General features: G+C 47.3%; 1 protein-coding gene across 2 annotated transcripts in view; it reads left to right on the top strand.

Annotated features, from left to right (window-relative positions):
- AGBL1 (AGBL carboxypeptidase 1) overlaps positions 1-20,631 on the top strand; it is a 3,462,078-nt gene that overhangs the window by 427,645 nt on the left and 3,013,802 nt on the right. The window lies entirely within an intron of this gene.

The raw sequence follows: 20,631 nt of genomic DNA on the forward strand, positions 1-20,631 counted from the left end.
AGTTACACTCACCACCACTTTGATACAACTTTACATACAAGACCATTAGGAGCTCCTCGGCTAAGGCGGAGGAGCGTCACCCCACTGCTGAAAAGGGAAAAAAAATGATAACGTATCTTTATTATAATTGTGTTTTCCCTATTGCAGTCAGTAGTGCAGGAGGTGCTGGCAGGGGAGGAGTGATGTGCACTCCTAAGTGCACATGAACTGTTTGGCTGGCCCTCTTGGGCTGACCAAACATTCATGCAGAGAGCCTGTGCAAGTTCCTACCCGGCTGCATTACACAGCTTGGTGAGGAACATGCATAGGCCCCACGTTCCAGTCTGAGCGCCGATACCCGGCACTCAAACCAATCACAATGCTGCACTGCAGCACTCAAATTGGCTCAGGGGAGCCTGTATGCCCCGGTGCTTCCGGCTTCTTGCCGGTACAGCAAGATGAAGAGGACGGAGGAGAGGCGCTGGCCGGCCATTAAAATAAGTCCTTTTTAAAAAAATCAGATTCCTCTCCCTACTCGCAGCACCACCTCTGTAAGGTATCAGCCACTGCTGGACAAGACAAGATGACTTCACAATATCATGCACTTAGAATTAGGCTATGTGATTCTCAGATGTGCCTATATCCAAAGCAAATGTTTAAATCCATTACCTCCTCAACTCTAACTCTTCTCAGTCATTACTAAGGGCCCGATGTAGGTGGCCAATACCGGTCGGAAACGGCCGAATTCGGCCGTTTCCGACCAGTATTTGGCCTTTTGAGATGTGGGGGACCTTTTTTTTTCCGATTCGGTATTTTACCAATTCGGTAAAATCACTGAATCGGAAAAATACCGAATCTGTAAGTTTACCGATTTTAAAAATTCGGGATGTAGGTGGGACTACTTTCAGTCCCACAGGCCCTTCAGATTCGGTATTTTAACACCCAATCCAATTGGGTGTTAAAATACCGAATCCAGGTGTGCATGCACATGTGTGCATGCACACCTATGCCATGTGACAGACAGACATGCCCTTAGGGCATGTCTGTGTGCCACATGGCACACAAGCCAGTATTGGGGGTGCTAGAGGGTGTCAAAGTGACACCCCCTGCACCCTTGCAGAAATCGGTATTTACCGAATCGGTAAATACCGATTCCTTCCGATTCGGTAATTTTTAAAATAAAATTACCTACATCTGCCCTTCTCTTTTTTACCACTTCTTAAATACCGATTCGGTATGAATCGGTATTTATGAAGTGGTAAAAAAGATTTACCTACATCGGGCCCTCAATTTGAGGTGTGTCCATCTTCATGAGGCTCCACATTACCTTTTAACTCCTAAGTTAAGCAAAAAAAACACATCTTTCTTTCACACTTGTACCCATGCCATGTCCACTAAAACAGACAATAAAAGGAAAAGAGCCGCTCACCTCCTCTTGTATTTAGGTCTCAACTACAAACATCTTATAGTTGCCTGTTGTTGAAGACCTATTTTGGACAATACAGATTCTTATAGTGTATTTTTAGTGAGCTTATTGCTTCCTAATTGTTCATTTTCATATCAATCTCATTTGCTTCCTTCTTATTCAATAGCGTTGCTTCCTCTTCCTATGTGTGTGTGTGTCTCCTCTGGAGCATCGATAATTTACCATCCTTTTATTTGGAAGACATCCTTCTACTGCTCACCAGTGGTGGCTGGTGGAATTTAAATGTGGTAGGGCATCTATTTTTATGCTTTTACCACGCTGGAGCGTTTCACTTCAGCACTTAAGCACTTCAGTATATATCACTATATTGAGAGACATTTATTAAAACTGGGAAGAAATGCCTCTCAATATAGTGACATAAACTGATCTACTAAAGTGATACGCTCCTACATGCTAAAAGCATGCAAGAGACTGGAGCACTTTTAAATATGTAAGTTCTGGATGTGCGCATCCTCAACTGACATACATGTTAAAAGAATAAAAAGGAGCCCATTATGTGCACAAGATCAGGATGTGTGCTCTGCTGTGCCAGCCTGAGATTTTTGTTTTATTGTTTCAAAAAGAGTAAAAATTAACCACAGGTTGGCAGACATGATGGAAGGCCTAACCCCCTCCCCCATCCCACTTACCTGGCACATGAATGTGGCTTGAGATCACAGAGACTCATGACTGTGACCTCGAGGAAAGTACCTGCAATCCTTCACAGGCTGCAAGCAACACCCTTTACCAACACATCACAGTTGACAAGTTGGGAAAGTATGTTGCTTTCAGCCTGTGAAAGGGACGCTACATCATGTGCCACTTTTGAAAGTGCTTGGCTGCCTGACTCTTATCAAAGTAGGTGGGAGAGGCAGCCATGTACTGAGGCAGTACCCGGCACTGGCCTAAAGCCCTTATTTAATTAACATTAAAAAATAAAAAGCTTATGTGAATGACAATTGCTCTTGGAAATTACCATTCACATAACTTGAAAATCGAGGTGGGCCAGCGACCTGTTGCCATCTAGTGGCAGTCACTATTGCTTCCCACATTCCAGGAACTACTTTTTCTTTGGCTCGTTGCAGTTCATATGTTTTTTGGCTTACTTCCCATGTTCTTCTCTCCATGTTGCCCTCCCTGTGGTAAGTTCATCTATTGCTTCTCTTCTCCTCCCAATTCTTCTCAGATTTTTGTCATTTTCTTTAATGCAACCACCTTGGATTTATTGCTCCCCCAGTGTGTTCTATATTACTGCTTCTGCTTTGTGCATTTACTTAGTCTCTCACCCCTTGTGCACTCCACAGTTGCTGCCCAGCAACTCCCTCTCATGTTTTTTTAATGTACTTTTCTTTTTCTTTGTCGGGCCATTAGCTGTTATTTATTGTAGAGCTCTTCTTTTTGAATGTGCACACTCTTTAACTTATTCTTTTATTCCCAGCTCAGAACAAAAATATAGCAGCCATAACATGCCATATGCACAAATGCCGGGTGATGCTTGCACGTTTAAGCACCATCATGCTGGGCTGCTTTTGAGATGAGATGGAAAGGCACATACATGAAGAGGCACATGCGTGTGTACATCATAGTGCTGGTTTTTGCAGATGCTGTACGGCGTCAGCAAAAACGCATTTATTTTTCATTTTGTAATGAAGTACAGTATTGCCAAAGAGCATTGGCAAAGAAAGTGGGTCTACTTTAACAAACCCAATATGTCTCTGTTAGACCTGTCATCCTTGGTGTGGTTTCCCCTAACATTTTGCCTTCAGACCTTTAGTTTTACTGACTTCTTTTTTTCTGACAGTAGGACTCAGCACACTTTACAACTGTTAAGCAGTGCTAAAGTGCTTGTGCTCTTTCCCTAAAATATGGTAACAGTGGCTTATACCCAATTGGCATATTTAATTTACTTATAAGTCCCTAGTAGAGTGGCACTACATGAGCAGAGGGCCTGTAAATGTAATGCTAACAGTAGGCCCGCATCAACATATCTCAGGCCTGCCATTGCAATGTTTGTGTGTGCAGTTTAAACTTCAGTTTTGACCTGGTAGAATAAACCTTTTGCCAGGCCTAAACCTTCCTTTTTAATACATATAGGTCACCTCTAGGGTAGGCCCTGGACAGCCCTAAGGGTAGGGTGCAATGAATTTAAAAAGTTGGACATGCATTTTTAGGTCTTACCTGTCTTGATAGTGAAAAACTCTTTAAATGTGTTTTCACTACTGCAAGACCTATCTCTCCCATAGGATGACATGGGAGCTGTCTTAATACATTTTTTTAATTTAAAAAATATATATATATATATTTATGGTATTTAAAGTCTACTTTCTAAATGAGAAGAGATAACTAGTTCATGTTTGGTGTCTCTGGAATCACAATTTAAAATCCAACCTTATGGTGAAGTCGGATATTAAATTTCAATTCTGAAAATACCACTTGTAGAAAGGTGGCATTTTCTTGCCTTAGCTTGGTGACTGCAGGCTGTATCTGAGCCACATGACTGGGTGTAAGTGACAGTTGGGCTTTGTGCATTCCTTCTAGACAGCCATTCACAAGGGGAGCTTAGGTGTTTCTGGATTGGCAATCGCTGGCAGGATAGGAGGGAGGAGCTGGCCACAGCCCCACTTACACTTGAATAGGCTGTTTCCTGTCTCCACACAAAGGGCTGCATAACTCCCTGTAGTGAGTCTGGAGTAGGGCCAGGAAGGCAGGACATTTGTGCACTTCAAAGGCATGCTTCTTGAAGCTTCTCCCCGCTTCAAGGCACAACTGTATATAAAAGAAGGACCTCAGCTACCACCACTTCAGCAGACTTCTAGACTTATGGATACTGTGCCAGGAAGAAGGACTGCTGTGCCTGCACAAATCCCTAATCTTGCTACACTGTACTTTAAGCACCTTTGCTCGAGCATCAGAACAATGTTCTCTTGCATTTTACCTGTCATGTTTTGAGATGGACTCGATAGCAATGGCACTGAAAAGACAGGTATAACTTAAGAAAATGTGAAAAGCATTCAAAAGTACCAAAACAACAAAAAACATCAAAAACGCCCCCAAGTTATAAAAATACAGAATATTTTACAGAACAAAATGACAAAAATTGTCCAATTGGTCGTACTGGACAGAGACATGGGTAACGTTTAAGGCTGACCACAATGGTGCACTGGCCCATTGAAGAGATCAGGTTTGTCACAGTCAGAATTTTTACCTTCTGGTTCAGTCTCTGAAATGGGAGTCACAAATCCTCAGCGGGGTAAGGCAGCAGACAATGGTCAAAATGGGTACCACAGGGCTGAATAATCATCAGACAAAGTCCTGGTTAAGCCATTGACTTCCGGCTGGAAAGCTCGAAGCGGGAGAAATTCAAAATTTGCACACAAGTAAGGGCCTTTGCCAGCCAGATATATTTGGTGCTATTGCCTGGTGAAGATTTCTATCTTCAGACTTAGTTACCTATTTGGAGCTCAGAGTCCTCCAGAAGGGCAAGACTGCAAGCTGTAGCCAAACAGGGCTCTATGAGGCCACATACCATCTGTGTGACATCTCACTGAAAAGGATTTGCTGCTGTGGAAATGTTTACAGTGGGCGCAGCCTGAAACCTTGGCCTATTAGCAATGTTACTTCCTCAGATTGAATTGGCAGGTTTGTCACAGTCTTCTGTCAGTTCTCCAGGAAAAAATACTTGAAAAAGTATACAGCTTTTAGGGTAGACAGGAGGAGTGCCTGCAAAGTGTTCAAGGGACTCAAGAAAAGCACTTGGGGTTCAGGACTCACTGCAAAAAGAGCTACCAGCAGCAGGTGCAGTACTTCTTCTGTCATCCACAGGTCCAGTAGTGCTCTGAAAAAGGTACTGGGAGTGCCACATTTATTCCCAGTGACAGCCGCTGTGTGAAGGAAACTCCAGGCCTATCCATATTGTATTCAGTAAAAGTTCCCAGGCATAAAACTACCCCCTTTTGCAGCACTTCCTGTGTGTTTTAGTTTAAACTATCCCACTTTGCCCTTCTTTGCCTAAACAGTAAGGCCGAACATTTCTTCCTGTGTTCAGAGCTCCCTGTGTCCATCAAGAGGTATGGCTATAATAATTGTAAAACACTCACTTGTAGTCTCTCAAAAATGATTGTGGGCAGCTCCTTTCCCACTGGGACTGGTGGTCGGCTGGCTATCAGGAGAAATTAGGGTAGAGGCCCATGTGTGAACTATGCCTAGGTCAAAGTAAAAATATATGGCGGAACACGATGGAGCATGTGCTGGATTCAAAGAGTAGATTGGGTCCAGTCCACGCCTACCTTCAGACGTAAAAAACATTTTGAAAACAAGGTAGAAGTTCAGTGGGTGTGAATATTGCAGGCAGTGTCTATGGAGGAGACTTTATCGTCAGGGAGTGGCTGGACCAAGTCGTGGTGAAGGTTCCCATGTTCAGACTTATTCTTTTTATTATAAGTCAAAAATCTCCAGGGGTATAAAGCTGGAGGCTGTAGCTGATGAGGGCTTCATGCGACTGGATACCCCTTCTATAAAGGATTGGTGAACAGGATCTGCTGGGAAGTCAGGTCTGCTGGCAATGCACCTTGGTTAAATAGATGAGCAGGTTGGTCCCGATCTCCTCACAGGTTTTCATAGCCGTTCTCAGAGAGTCCTAAGTTTTGTACATTGGCTATCTGGCATATTTAATACAACTACAAGGGTCCAGAATCGGAGGGGCATCACTTGGGGGAGTTTAGGACTCACTCAGGTTGGGTCTAGGCATGGGTTCAAGGGGTTTGGAGTATTTTCCGTCCCTGAGGCTCTGCACAGGACACCAGCAACCTAGTCCTTGGGGTCCCTCTGGTAGCCTGGGCTCAAGAAGTGGAACAGGGCTCAAACAGCAGGTTAGTCCACTGAGGGTTCAAGACAGGCTTCAGACAGCAGAGCAGTCCTTCTAGAAGCAGCATTAGGAGAAATTTCTAGAGAAATCCTTTTGAACTGCTGAAAGTTTCCTGCCACTCCTGTCCTGGCTCCAGACTGGCTGCATGAACAATGAAGAGGTGACGAGTCCTTTTTATGAAAGAAAGACAGAGCTTATTGATTGTGAATTAGGGCTGTACCCAGCTCCAGCCCTCCCATCCTGCCAGTGATGACCTATCCAGGCACATCTACACCCTGTATGATATGACCATCTGGAAGGAGTAAACAAAGTCCATCTGCTACCTCACCCAGTCATGAGACCCAGGAACAGGCTCAGCATCAAATAGCTAGGTCAGAATAATGCCAACTTTCTAAAAGTTATTCAGAAAAGGGGGTGGTGATGGACAGAGTATCTGAATTAAGCAGAACACTCCTACCCAGTCAACAGATCAGGGCTTGATCCATCACCGTTTTTTAGCTCACTGCACCATCCCAGCTCAGAACCTGGCTACATGCAAATTAGTCTGTCCCTGGCCCTGTGCGTCATGGGAACAGGGCAGACCAAACTACTGAGCCAATTCTTTTACTGGAAAGGAAACAAGCTTCCGGGGACCGGTTTCTGGCATTACAGCCGTCTTCGGCCCGGCTTGCTTGAATCCTGATGGTGCAGTGAGAAAGGGACTCATGTCTGAGCATACCCTTCCACGCTTATGGTGGACAAAACGATTCAGAAAAGGGGGTGGTGATGGACAGAGTATCTGAATTAAGCAGAACACTCCTACCCAGTCAACAGATCAGGACTAGATCCATCACCGTTTTTTAGCTCACTGCACCATCCCAGCTCAGAACCTGGCTACATGCAAATTAGTCTGTCCCTGGCCCAGTGCATCATGGGAACAGGGCAGACCAAACTACCAAGCCAATTCTTTTACTGGAAAGGAAACAAGCTTCCGGGGACCGGTTTCTGGCATTACAGCCCTCTTCGGCTCGGCTTGCTTGAATCCTGATGGTGCAGTGAGCAAGGGACTCATGTCTGAGCATACCCTTCCACGCTTATGGTGGACAAAACGATTCAGAAAAGGGGGTGGTGATGGACAGAGTATCGGAATTAAGCAGAACACTCCTACCCAGTCAACAGATCAGGGCTAGATCCATCACCGTTTTTTAGCTCACTGCACCATCCCAGCTCAGAACCTGGCTACATGCAAATCTGAATCAGAGCTGCTTGTGTTCTGGTCATTTGTGGTAATTACACAATATGGCATAATAATATATGATATCAGGAATTTTTTGTTGGATGCATAAAGCGAAAGAACTAAAATTACACAATATTATCCCAGGATAAGCAATCTTAATTTAGTAGGTCACTCATAATCAGGGATAAAGTTGTGAGGCTGACCTATTATTAACAAAAGATTCCAACAATTGATGTCCTGATTCCACGCCTGTGATCATGTCTGAAAATTAAAACTCATGAGACTACAATTTATGAGGGAACATATGATATAATTTTGTGAAATTACACTAGTAGAGTGAAATGTGACTCGCGGGTATCTCATGTGACTTTTGCACGCAAGTGTGGAAACTGGTTTGAACAGAAAATGTCTCATGGTGAAACCCTTTTTGAGCAAGTGAGTTTTGTTCATGCAAAAAGTTACCCAAATTTATATAATGTGAAAGGTTGAAGAACCTCTCTTGAAAGAAAATGTGGTTATTCAGCTAATATTGCCAGTATATATATAATATCATCCAGGCCTACAATTAACTTCCGTGAACCTTGACACCTCCAGGTATATGTAAAAGAACAGTAAATGCTGCTAATCATGCATCACCAAGAGTACTTTAAAAAATCAGCAATTGAGGGGCGTGGCCAAGATGGCGGCGTAGTAGGACCTAAAATACAGTCCCTCCGGCGCCGCTTTTGCTAAGCCTTGACATATCCCCCTTCCCGGGGCCCATCGGCGCCAGCGAAGAACCCTCCGTGACCCGGGGAGCACCCACGACCATGCTGGTGCCCTCATCGCTGGCGCATCCACTCCTTTTCCTGAGTTGGCACATTGCGGCCTGCAGCCGCCGGGCGGCCTGTAGCCGCCGGGCGGCCTGTGGTGAGCCGCGACAGAGCCCCGCAGTGGAGGTGAGGCACTGACGAGATCTTGAGGCCCTATATGCCCTGTGGAGCCAGCGCTGGGTAGCTGTCAGTGGCGCCGACCCTGTGCCGCCTCTAGATCGCCACAGAAGCGAGGCGCCAACGGTGGGCCAACTCCAGGCCGAGGAAGTCCGGAGCAGAGGACCGACGCGGGTGCCCGACTATGGCAGGCCAGTGCTGCGACTGGGCCTTGCCGGCGGAGCGGAGCTTTGCCGGACGGCGCATATCCAGCTGCTTGGAGCGGAGCCCGGAGGTGAGGAGTTGTAGTGGCGTACCCCCCCACCGCCCCGCAGCAACGTGCAGGTGAGCAGCCCTGAGGGATTTGAAGGCCCGAACTCGGTCCGCAGCCCCCTCTACTGTGCGGGGCCTGGGCGATCTTGGCTTGCCCTGGGGCGGGAGGCCCGAACGGACGAGACCCGGCTAGGATCTTGAGATATAGCCTCACCTCTCAGGGTGGAGTGGAGTGGGCCTAGCTGCCGGGGCCCGGTTGCTTCCCCCGGCCAGGTCTGGAGCCAGGGTTGGGTGCGGATCTAGACTCGGTCCGCAGCTCGGGGGACGGCGTTTCCCTCTCCCATGTGTTGAGGGCTCCGGGGGTGTGTGGCGGCGCTAAGGCCCGGCCGCGCAACTCACTTCGGCAGGAATACACCCTGCCCTAGCGCGCCTGACTGGGCCCGAAGCCAGCGGGGGACACAGCCCAGTGAAGCGCAGTGTGGTCCTTGCCTCACCAGGATCTGCAGCTGCTGGAGGCCGGGATGTGCCTAGCTTCCCCCCCCTGAAGCGGGCCATGCTCTGAGAACGGGAGCGTCCTTGCTCCTTATACCCCCCCCCTGGACTCGCTGTGGGGACCTACTGTGACTTTTGAGCTCTGACGGGATTGAGGCCTGGTCCCTGTTACCTCTCAGTTTCCAATCCACCAGAACTGGACACCGCTGTGGGTCCTACACCTGTTTTCCTGCAGAAAGGACAGACTCTGAGTGCTGAACTGGGAGCTATATCGCTTCCCCCTGGGTAGCGATTGCGGACTTCTCGGGTGAGCCTTGCTGCGGACCACCAGTCTTACATACCACTGCGACCTGCGGTGCGCCTACCCTCCGCCCTACAAATTCTGCGGGTCAGCTGCCTGCCCCCTGGAGCTAGAGGGCGCGGGACATAGACTAGAGGAGGAGGAGGCACCATGGCCACGGCCAGACTTAAAAAGGACAAGTTGGGCAAAGATGGCCCTTCGAAGGGCGCGTCTCAGTCATCGCCACCCAAAGTAGGCAAGTTGCCTAACAAAGGGCTAGCTGAGGAACCGGCGACCAAGGCCTTTATGCTGGACCTCTTCTCGGCGATCAAAGAGGACATTGCTGGCCTGCGCACCCAGTTGGCGGCGGACCTGCGGGAAGTCTGCAGGGACGTAGACGGGATTGGCGAACGCGTTGCCACGCTGGAAGAACACGACCTGGGTACGGCGGGCGACATCCATCAATTGCAACAGGACGTTATTCGTCTGACGGAGCAGAACCTCGACCTTCAGGCACATGCAGAAGATTTGGAGAACCGGTCGCGCCGGAATAACATCCGCATTCGGGCGGTCCCGTGGAAAGGTGAGGGAGCGGACCTACGGGAATACGTGGAGGCCCTGTTTAGAGACATTCTGCAAGATGATGAGTTGGCGGAGATCCGCATGGATAGAGTGCACCGTGTCGGCCTCCCGAAAGGAGCTAAGGCCCCGCCGCCTGACATACTGGTATGTGTGCATGACTTTCAGTTGAAGGAGCGCATCCTCAGGAGAGTGCGTGAACTCGCCCCCCTGCAGGTCAGGGATCATCGCCCAGTGCTTTACCAAGACCTAGCTGCCTCGACCCTCCAGAAGCGTCGCGATTTCAAGCCGGTTACAGCTTACCTGCGTGAGCATGACTTTGCGTATAGCTGGGGGCATCCGTTCAGGCTCATATTCCAATGGCAAAATAAGTTGGTCCAAGTGCGATCCCTCACAGACGCCATGGAACTCCTGGGCATTGATTCTGCGGAGGCTGGTCCAAGCGACTCCGGTACTCAACGTAGGCGGCGCTCATCGGAGTGGCAAAAAGTGGGGAAGCCACAACCCAAGAGAGGTCCTGACCCTTCAGTGCTTCTCCAGGAAAGAGATGCTGCCCTTGCCTCTGTAGCCCTGGTGACGGAGGCTGCTCCTGATGTCTCCTCAGAGGTGCCGTGATCACGGGGAGGACGTCTTGCTGGCGCTGGAGGGGGCCACACCCTATAGGTACTTTTGTATGACCTGTCGTAACTGTGTGTCCCGTATCGGAAATTGGATGCCTGTTGATGGGTGCCTCGACCCCATGCCCTTGTGGCCTCTATTACAAACTTATGTACGTCTTTTGTTTCTTCTTCTTCATGGTTCTGTTCTATTGGGGGGGGGTCTTTACTTGTATGTGAGGGGTGTGTTGAGGGAGGGGGGAGGGCTCCGCATCAGACATCAGAAGTGGAAGTATGGCTGTGCATTGTCTAGGAGAGGGAGACAAAGTGGGAGGCTGTGGGTAAGTTGGGTCGGGCCTCGAGGGGTTATCATGGTGACTACTGCAAGAGTGTGCCCCCTGGAAGATGCCTAAGGAACTGAAGATAGTGAGTCTTAATGTGCGGGGACTCAATAATCCTGTCAAGTCAAGTCAAGTCAGGTGATTTATATAGCGCGCTACATACCCAGAGGGTCTCAAGGCGCTTGAGGAAGGGTGGGGAATTACTTGTCGAATATCCAGGTTTTAAGTTGTTTTCTGAATGCTAGGTGGTTCTGAGTAAGGCGATGGTGAGTGGGAAGTGAGTTCCAGGTTTTAGCTGCCAGGTAGGAAAAGGATCTACCTCCCATGGTGGTTTTGTTAATGCGAGGTACAGTAGCGAGGGCTTGGTTGGAGGATCGTAGCTGGCGGGAGGGGGTGTAGAAGGAAAGTCGTGTGTTGAGGCATTCGGGTCCAAGTTCGTACAGAGCTTTGTGCGCGTGGGTTAGGAGGCGGAAAGTAATCCTCTTATTGACGGGGAGCCAGTGGAGGTTTTTCAGGTGACCAGAGATGTGGTCTTTACGCGGGATGTCTAGTATGAGTCTGGCTGAGGCGTTCTGGATGCGTTGGAGTTTTTTCTGGAGTTTTGCGGTGGTACCGGCGTATAGGGTGTTTCCTTAGTCCAGGCGACTCGTGACCAGTGCGTGGGTGACTGTTTTTCTAGTTTCGGTGGGGATCCAGCGAAATGTTTTTTTGAGCATGCAAAGAATGTTGAAGCAAGATGATGAGACGGCGTTGACTTGTCTATTCATGGAGAGTGAGGAGTCCAGGATGACGCCCAGGTTACGTGCGTCGTCCTGTGAAGCGTTCAGCGGTCCTCTCTCTCCTTGAAAACCTGGATGGCGATATCTGCCCCCTGCAGGAAACGCATCTCCTTCGCAAGGATGAAAGGCGTCTGCGAGATAAGAGGTTCCCCTTGCAACTTTGGTCCTCAGGTCCCACCAAGAAGAATGGTGTTGCCATCCTCTTCGGTTCCCGTGTACGCTGCAAGGTCCTAACTTCACTGGTAGACATAAGAGGGAGGTTCCTAGCTGTGAGAGTGCAATGGGGGGATACAGTTTTCACCGTCGGGTCCTTATACGTTCCAAATGTACAACAGGAACCCTTTTTGCGCTCAGCTCTAGCACAGGTCCTAGCGTCTCCTGATTCGCTCCTCCTGGTCGGGGGGGATTTCAACCTGGTGATGGACGAGGACCTTGACAGGTCTGCGAATCGTCTGTCCCACTCCGGGGCCTGGTCAAAGGATGGCACCCAGTGGTTAACGGAAGGGGGTCTACATGATGTATGGCGCTTGCACCACCCTCAGGAGCGCAACTATACCTATTATTCAGCAGCGCACAAGACGTACGCGCGTCTTGACCACCTCTTTGCATCTACTGCCTTGCTCCCCCATCTGTTAGACGCAGACATTGCACCCCGTTCACTCTCCGACCACGCCCCTCTCTCTGTCAAGTTCTCCCTCAGCAGTCCCCGCCCCCCCTCGGCTGGCTGGCGCCTTCGGGATTCCATGCTGCGCGCTGACTCGGTTGTGACAAAAATCAGAGATACCATAACACACTATCTAGCAGAAAACATGACGGGGGACATTGCTCTGGCCTCAGTATGGGAAGCCCTGAAGCTAGTGGTCCGAGGGGACTTCATAGCGTTGGCGTCCACCTATGCTAAACTGCGTAGAGATAAGAGGGAGGAACTGGAGGGGGAAGTCAGAGGGCTAGAGGCGATACATAAACGTACGGGGGCGCATAGGGTCTGGAGAGAGCTTGAAACTAAGAGGCGCATGCTGAAACATCTGGACCTGGACAGGGCTGAGCATGCATTACTGCGCTTGCGACACAAATTTTATCTGGATACGTATACAGTGGTCAGGGTCTATAGATCAATTGTAACATTAAATGTGCCATAGAAATATTTACATTAGTGAATTATCACGATTCCGTCCGTGTAGTACAAAAGTATTTTATTTTCACATTTAGTAAGCCTGGGTACTTAGTATCATTCAAAAAGTCCCAAAGGTGGTAAAAAAACAAATTCAACATATGGAGAGTTCAATTACTTCATTGGGTCAACCAACATATTGAAGGACACAAGCCTCACTCAAATTCGTATTTAGACTTTGTATGATGATTCACACATATTGTCTGCATTATGACATTTCAACGTGCTCGAAGTGACAAGGAAAAGAGGCAGTTAGGTGGGATAGGTGTGATGAGGTAAAGGTGAGGACAGGGTAAATCACCCAATGAAGTAATTGAACTCTCCATATGTTGAATTTGTTTTTTTACCACCTTTGGGACTTTTTGAATGATACTAAGTACCCAGGCTTACTAAACCTTTTGTAGGGAATTGGCGCCGTTTTTAACTCACTTTTTTAACTCCTTTCTGGAGACTGGTGCGATTACGCCTTCCATGTCTGACGCGGCTATCACGGTCATCCTTAAACCCAGTAAGGATCCGGCCGAGTGGGGTTCGTACAGACCCATATCGCTTCTTAACATCGACGCTACGGTGTTTGCGGGTATTCTGGCGGCACGTCTTAGCCCCCTTCTGGATGGCGTGGTGGAACCGGATCAGTCCGGCTTCATCCCCTCACGGCAAGGTGGTGACAATACTAAGAGATTATTGCATTTTCTGGATGGGATTCACCGCTCAAAGACCCAGGCCTGTCTGCTCTCCATCGATGCAGAGAAGGCATTTGATAGCGTCGATTGGGGTTTTCTCTTTCAGGTTCTGCAGGCGTATGGCCTCCAAGGTAAGTTCCTGCGTTGGATCCAATCCCTATATGCTGCACCCAAGGCGGTTGTCCGGGTTAATGGTTGCAGGTCTACGCCCTTTTCCATCTCCAGGGGGACACGGCAGGGGTGCCCCCTCTCGCTGCGCCTCTTCGCACTTTATATGGAGCCGTTCGCCAAGCGAGTTAGGGACAATTCAGACATCGTGGGAATCCACTTTGGAGCTGATGAGCACAAAATTAGTCTTTATGCAGACGATGTTATTTTAGCCCTACAGAATCCCGCCTCCTCTCTCAGACACCTTACTGCTGAGCTTCGGGCGTTCCACGCCGCGGGATGTTTTAAGGTCAATTTTACGAAATCCGAGATCTTGAATGTCTCTATCCCTGCTGCTGAAGTATCGGACTTGCAGACTGACTTTGAGTTTCGCTGGGCCACCTCTGGCATCACGTACCTAGGCATCCACCTTGCCGGTACGATAGCGGAGACGCTATCACGGAATTACGCTAAACTCCTTGAACAAACGGTTAAATCCGTCACTGAATGGTCACGCCTCAACCAGGCGTGGTTCGGTAGACTTGCGGCCGTTAAAATGACTCTCCTTCCTAGAATCCTTTATGTGTTCCAGATGCTGCCTCTGACTCCGCCGAAGGGTGCCATCAATAAAGTCCAGACCTTATTGAATAAGTTTCTCTGGAACGGCAAGCGTCCTCGGCTTAAATTCGACACGATCATTCTTCCCAAAACCGGGGGGGGGGCCTGGGTTTCCCGCATCTCCTGGCCTACTTCCAAGCTTCTTGCTTGTGCTACCTGGTAGAATGGAACAGGCCTGAATCCAGTAGGCATTGGTTGTTCGTGGACCAAACAGTGGCTGGTCGCAACATTTGGCGGGAGCTCTGGCTGCCACGTAAAGACAGAGCCTGGGGCCTCTACTCCTCGCGGTGACGTCTCCTACGCTCCACGCATGGGACCGTCTAGCACTGCGCAGAGGTTGGACATCTTTCCCATCTCCCATGACGCCGATTGTGGACAATCCTGCTTTTCCCCCTGGTTGTGCCTCCCCGGCGTTTCACCTCTGGCGGGAACAGGGGTATAAAAGAGTAGGCATGTTATTTGACCTGGAAGGACTTTTCGGTCTTGCAATCGGACCTTCAATGTCAGGAGGATGCAGACAGCTTCTGCTATGCCCAAGTGACGCACTGGGTGTCTCGCCCGGCTAATATGGCTCTTATGTGACGCTCCCTTACAACTTTCGAGCGGTGGCTCATGCTTAAGAAGGATGACCGACACCTTATTTCCGAGCTGTACGCAATGATTGTCTCCAAGGCGAGCCAACAACGCTCGAAAGCTCAGGTCCGCTGGGAGATAGAGCTGGGACGCCCCCTCCCTAACAAAGAATGGGAACAGGTGTTTTACCGAGCTCACCACACGTCTACTAACACGACAGGCACGGAGTCGGCCTACAAAACTGTGACATATTGGTACTACACCCCTCCCCGCGTTGCGAAGTGGGACAGGACAAAGTCTAGTCTCTGTTGGCGTGGCTGTGAAATGTCCGGGAACCTTTTACACCTGCTGTGGCGCTGCCCTAAACTAGAACGTTACTGGAAAGTGGTCCTGGATGAGATAGATGAAGCCTTCTAAATCAAGTTGCCTAGACTCCCCGAACACACCCTGTTAGGCCTACCCCACCCGTCCTGCTTCCCTCTACGCACACTGTTGGGGCAACAAATTGCATTGGCTTTGCTAACTGTGCATCAGGTTCTACTAACGCGTTGGGGCTCTGCGGAAGTTCCCGACTTCCGGGACTGGCTGATGCGGCTATGGCATGCCCTAGCTATGGAGCGTCTTTCCCTGACTGCGGATGGCAAGGGTTCAGACTTTGCCACTCTCTGGCACCTATTCCTTCATCTGTTGTCCAAAGAGCTCAGGGAAGTTACATGCCCGAAATATTTACAGATTCTCCAGCTTATCCCTTTAGACCCGGTGGGATCCACTACAGACGTGTGATGTCTGACTGCGGGTGTATGTGTGACGAACACGGACTAATGGGTAATGTGGTCTGAAAGTGATCTGATGCGGAGGTGGGTGGGTGGGTGGGGGTGGTTGGGTTTGGAGGTCTTTTGGGGCCGGGAGGGGGTTGGGGGGGACGGTGGTTTCCCCGTGTTTCTCCAAGTCTTGTTGGACTTTTCCCCCACAAAATGCGGATTACGCTGTGCCGGTGGGGGTGTTCTTGCTTCCACCACGTGGGGCCGACCTCCGGGTTGTAGGTCCAGGTGCTGTGTAAGCTTTCGACTCTTTTACGCCCTGCCAGCGACTTGATGTAGGCAGCTGGGCTGTGTTACTGTGTAATACAATTTTGCCAGCACAATAAAATGTTTGATTATAAAAAATCAGCAATTGCCATGTGACAAATCCCAATTCTGAATTTAAAAGTATACCTTTTCTGATTTGCCCCCCTAGTTGGGGTCTTCCCTGTAAATGGACTAAATACCTCATTAATATTTGGCTAATTCCATCTCCTAAAGATACTCCTATCTCCTCAATGTGTTGATTAATTTAGCATGTCTGCTGTAAAACATAGGATAGAGATTGCAGGGACTATCATTTACATGGATTGGATCTCCTCCTTCTGCCCCAAATTTGGTAAATGAAACCTCCAAACCCCTCATGGATTTACATATTCCATTATCTGTCTGGGCAGAGTAGGTAATATTGGTTGTGAATGTGGCAGTAATTTATAAAAAGTCTACTAATTCCCTGTTGCTACCCAAGCTTGCAATGCCTTACTATAGAACTCAAATCTGCTAACAAAATGAAGCTCATTTATTATCCACCAATAGAAAACAACATGTTGAAATCTGCATATCACCCCAAATGTAATCTCTACCAATAAAAAAAATTCAACTTGGTGGGGACTTCGCTGGGGTATTCAAGTGATTTCTTATTCTCTCATTCTCTTCCTTCTTACTGTTCAATGGCTTGATTTAACACTGTCTCAAACCTACCTAATCTCACTATTTAATGACTTGATTTATTACTGTCTCAAACCGAATGTATGACATTACAACGCAAACATTTACAATGCATGCCTTTACAACGCAGTTTTTACATCGCAACATCCTTTACAATTCATTCTTTTACATAGCATGTCATTACATTGCATTTTCAGAAACTACCTTTACAATGCATTCCATTACATCGCAGTATATCTTTACAATGCATACCATTAAATTGCATTTAAGGTAAGTGTTGGATAGTTTAGGAGTAATAATTACTGTTCTAACTCCCGTGAGTGCAACAGTAGAGTAATTGTCGGATAGTGTAAGGGTACTATGCGTTGTAATAGTATGCGTTGTAATGACTTGCATTGTAATGACATGCGTTATAGTGACATGCAATGTAATGCTGCGTTGTAATGACATGCGATGTAAAGGATGTTGCGATGTAATGACTGCAATGTAAAGGTAGTGCAATGTAATGACTTCGTTGTAAAGGTTGTTTCCCTCTCAAACCTACCACATAATAGGGGAAATCCTAGATCTCATTATTTCTTAGAATGATTGCTTGTGAATGTACATCTGGGTTAGGGTTATGACTAATAATATCATAAATGTCCTTGCTGATTGACTTGTATCCAGCTCCTCTGATTCTGACTGCCAGCATGCTAGTAATGCTACTAACAACTTTAATGCCACTATTAATGATTTTGTCAATTACCAGATGAAACTGTAGTGGTGAAAAGAACCAAGTACTAATGGAAGGAGTACGACTGACTAAATACACTTGACCTCAACTGCTAAAAGAGCATAGAAAAACATTTTACTGTTCCTTCCTAAAAGTCTTGAAAATCATGTCAATAACCAACTAAGGGGCCGAATTGGATGGTGGGGAATCCGCATCCTCCGGGCCGGCGGAAGCCACCGCCGGCCTGGAGGATGCGGATTCACCGCCTTGGTTTGTGAAAACACCATCCGCCACATTACGATGGCGGTGGGATCAGCTGCGGATGGCAAGTCCGTCCGCCGCTGATCCGCAGTGGTTGTACGCAGATATGGTGGCAGTGTCTGCAAGACACCGCCAGCCATATCACGATGCAGGCAGAAACATGCTTTTCCACGGCGGCTTTTCAGCCGTGGAAAAGCATGTGGTCTTTTGGTTTTGGGGGCCCGTCGCGAGCCCCCAGGGTGTTGGGAGGTGCACATGGGGGATACCTATGGTACCCCCCTGCTTTGGCATGCACAAGGTGGCAGGCACCACGCAGTGCCTGCCAAGTTGTGCATGCCAAAGGTAAACATGCATATTTTACATTGCGGCGGGTGCTGCTTAAAGCAGCACCCGCCGCTATGTAAAATATACAGGATGTGACTGCCAGGGTGGAGATCACATCCTAATTGCAACGGGGGGACCGCCGCTGCCCCTGAGGTCGGTCCCTCCAACTCGGGGGTGGCGGACGGACGCAGGTCCGTCTGCCATCCTAATCGGCACCTTAGTTTGGCAATGATAATAATGTGCTTGAATACTTTTAGTCTGGTGTCAGAGTGGGTTATAAAACTAAACTATTCTGTAAATAATCAATGATACCTTTCTTATCTTAGATAATGCTAACTCCTGCTTACTAGTATGAATTGATCTTCCCGCAGCATCTGATACTGTCAACCACAATATTCGAATTTAAACTCTGAGTGGGGATATGGGTTTTGAAGCTACCTGACTTTTATAAACTCTATCTTGCTAAAAAACTCTCAACGAATGAACGTTGACAGTTTTATCACAAGTAAAGTTTTAGACCCACAAGGAGTTTGTTATGGATTTGTTCTAGACCCCACACTATTTACTCTTCACCTTGAATGTCTGGGGGGACACCATTAAAGAAGCCATAATTTCTTATTTCCGAAATGCAGATGGCATTCAGTTCTATCAGAAACTTTCCTCTCCTGCTGAAATCTTCTTATTTACCCTGCCTCTCTACACCTCACGTTCTTAGATGACTGTATACCATCTTAATTTTAACCACAATAAAAAAGTCCCTGCTTATTTTACCTTATTACTCCTAAACCCCATACACAATTGGCCTGACTCCACCAATATACTAGCTTGTACTCCAATCATTATCTAAATGTTTTTTGGATTTATTCCTGACAAAATTGTTTTAACTTCCAAAAGCATTTCAAGAACCTTGGAAGAAATTCTAGTCACCAACTCATGATTATTCTCTGTTTGTCTTGGGTGCCTCTTGAGGACAGATTTACCTATAAACGTGCATGCTTTGTGCTGAAACTTCCACATTCACATCACTTCTGCTTTTTGTCCAAGAAATTGTAGACCTAAGGGTGCTCCCACCAACCCCACAGTTATGTTAATATGCCTATTTATACCCTGATAATAAAAAATATTTATTATGACCCAATCTTTCACAGGATGTGCACCTAGAATCTAGGAATCTACCCCACTTATTATCTGCAACAACATTTATGTCACAGCTTTTTTGAAAACACCTAAAACAAATCCTACATATATATTCAGCACAGGAACAACCTTTGGGCTCCTCTTCCTGTGAACCCCAGTGTGTTCTTAGTTTCTACCACATGTGTTTGATCAGAATATAGCAGTATAAACTCTTCAAGTTAAGTAGGCTGGTATTAAGGTTGTTTTAAGCCCTTGGGGTGATCTTTCCTCTGTGGAGGGGTTAGGTAGCTGTCTTTTACAGGGGGTGTGCAATGTGGTGACCTGTTGCTGTTACTGTTACTCCTTCTTGTGATTTGTCAGTAGTGGTCTACGCTTAACTGAGGGATCCCTTTGAGCCATAAGTGGATTTGACATTTAGGTTTTGGCTACTCAAATTATTCTTTTATTGTCATTCTAGTCTGCCAGGCCTCAGAGAGACAGGGATCATTTTCCAGCAAAGCTTCTTTTTTGAGAGAATTTCCAGACCTATTAGTATTATGTCTGGGTCAAAGGTTTTGCCCTAAGGTGGCCATTACATTTCAAGAGGATCCAGCCATAACCCTTTCTTACTCCTTTCTAAATCCTTCTTCAAGGAGATGCGAAAGCATTTTCCCTTCTGATGTTAGTAGGACTGTTAGGATTTCCGCTTCTGAGCCTGCTACTTATCTAATTTGTATCTCTTTATGTACTCAAGTGGGATGTAAGGCTTGGCCTTCTACCCATAGTCGCTTGAATTCAAGGTTGTTCAACTTCTGGAATATCTGTGATTTAGGGTGCCTTGATTCAGGATATTTGTTGTGCTGCACATGTGTGACTCTTTCTTCACTAACTTCTTGCTGTAGATTGAATGTTATCAAAAAGAAGTCCCTGGAATTTCAGACAAGGTTTTGTCAGCAAATATTCCTGATTAAATTCTCTGGCAATTACATTCTGTCATAAATTATTATGAGCAAATTTCTTCACAAGTCTGTGAACCTGATTCACAAACTGCATTTTGAGGTACTCAAAGTACTACACAAACTCGCAATGTTAACTGCTTCTGAGTCTTCTGTGTCAGGCATATTTTGAAATTAATTCAGAGAGGTTTACACAATAGGAATACTTCTCTAAAAAGTTCAAGCTTTCTCCGATCAATAGTTGGACCTCTTGATAATTAATACATCTCCCACTGACTATAAAATGACCCAGCTGTTTAAAACCTTTGGCTTCCCAAAATCGTAAATGGCTGTTCTGAATTTGGAGGTTCAGGCTTTTACATTCTGCAAGCTGCAAGTACTTAAACCCTGTGGAATGATTCTTCATGGAATAAAGTGCATGGAGTCTGGTACGATATTCCTGCAATGTCTTGTATCCTTTTTTCTTTGGAAATGTAGCTGTTTTTATAAAGATCGGGATCTGAGACCCGGTTTCCTGACTCATCTTGTCAAGAAAGAAATTATCGACAGA

This window comes from Lissotriton vulgaris, chromosome 2_1 (genome assembly GCF_964263255.1).
Source record: "Lissotriton vulgaris chromosome 2_1, aLisVul1.2, whole genome shotgun sequence".
NCBI classification, from domain to species: Eukaryota; Metazoa; Chordata; class Amphibia; order Caudata; family Salamandridae; genus Lissotriton; species Lissotriton vulgaris.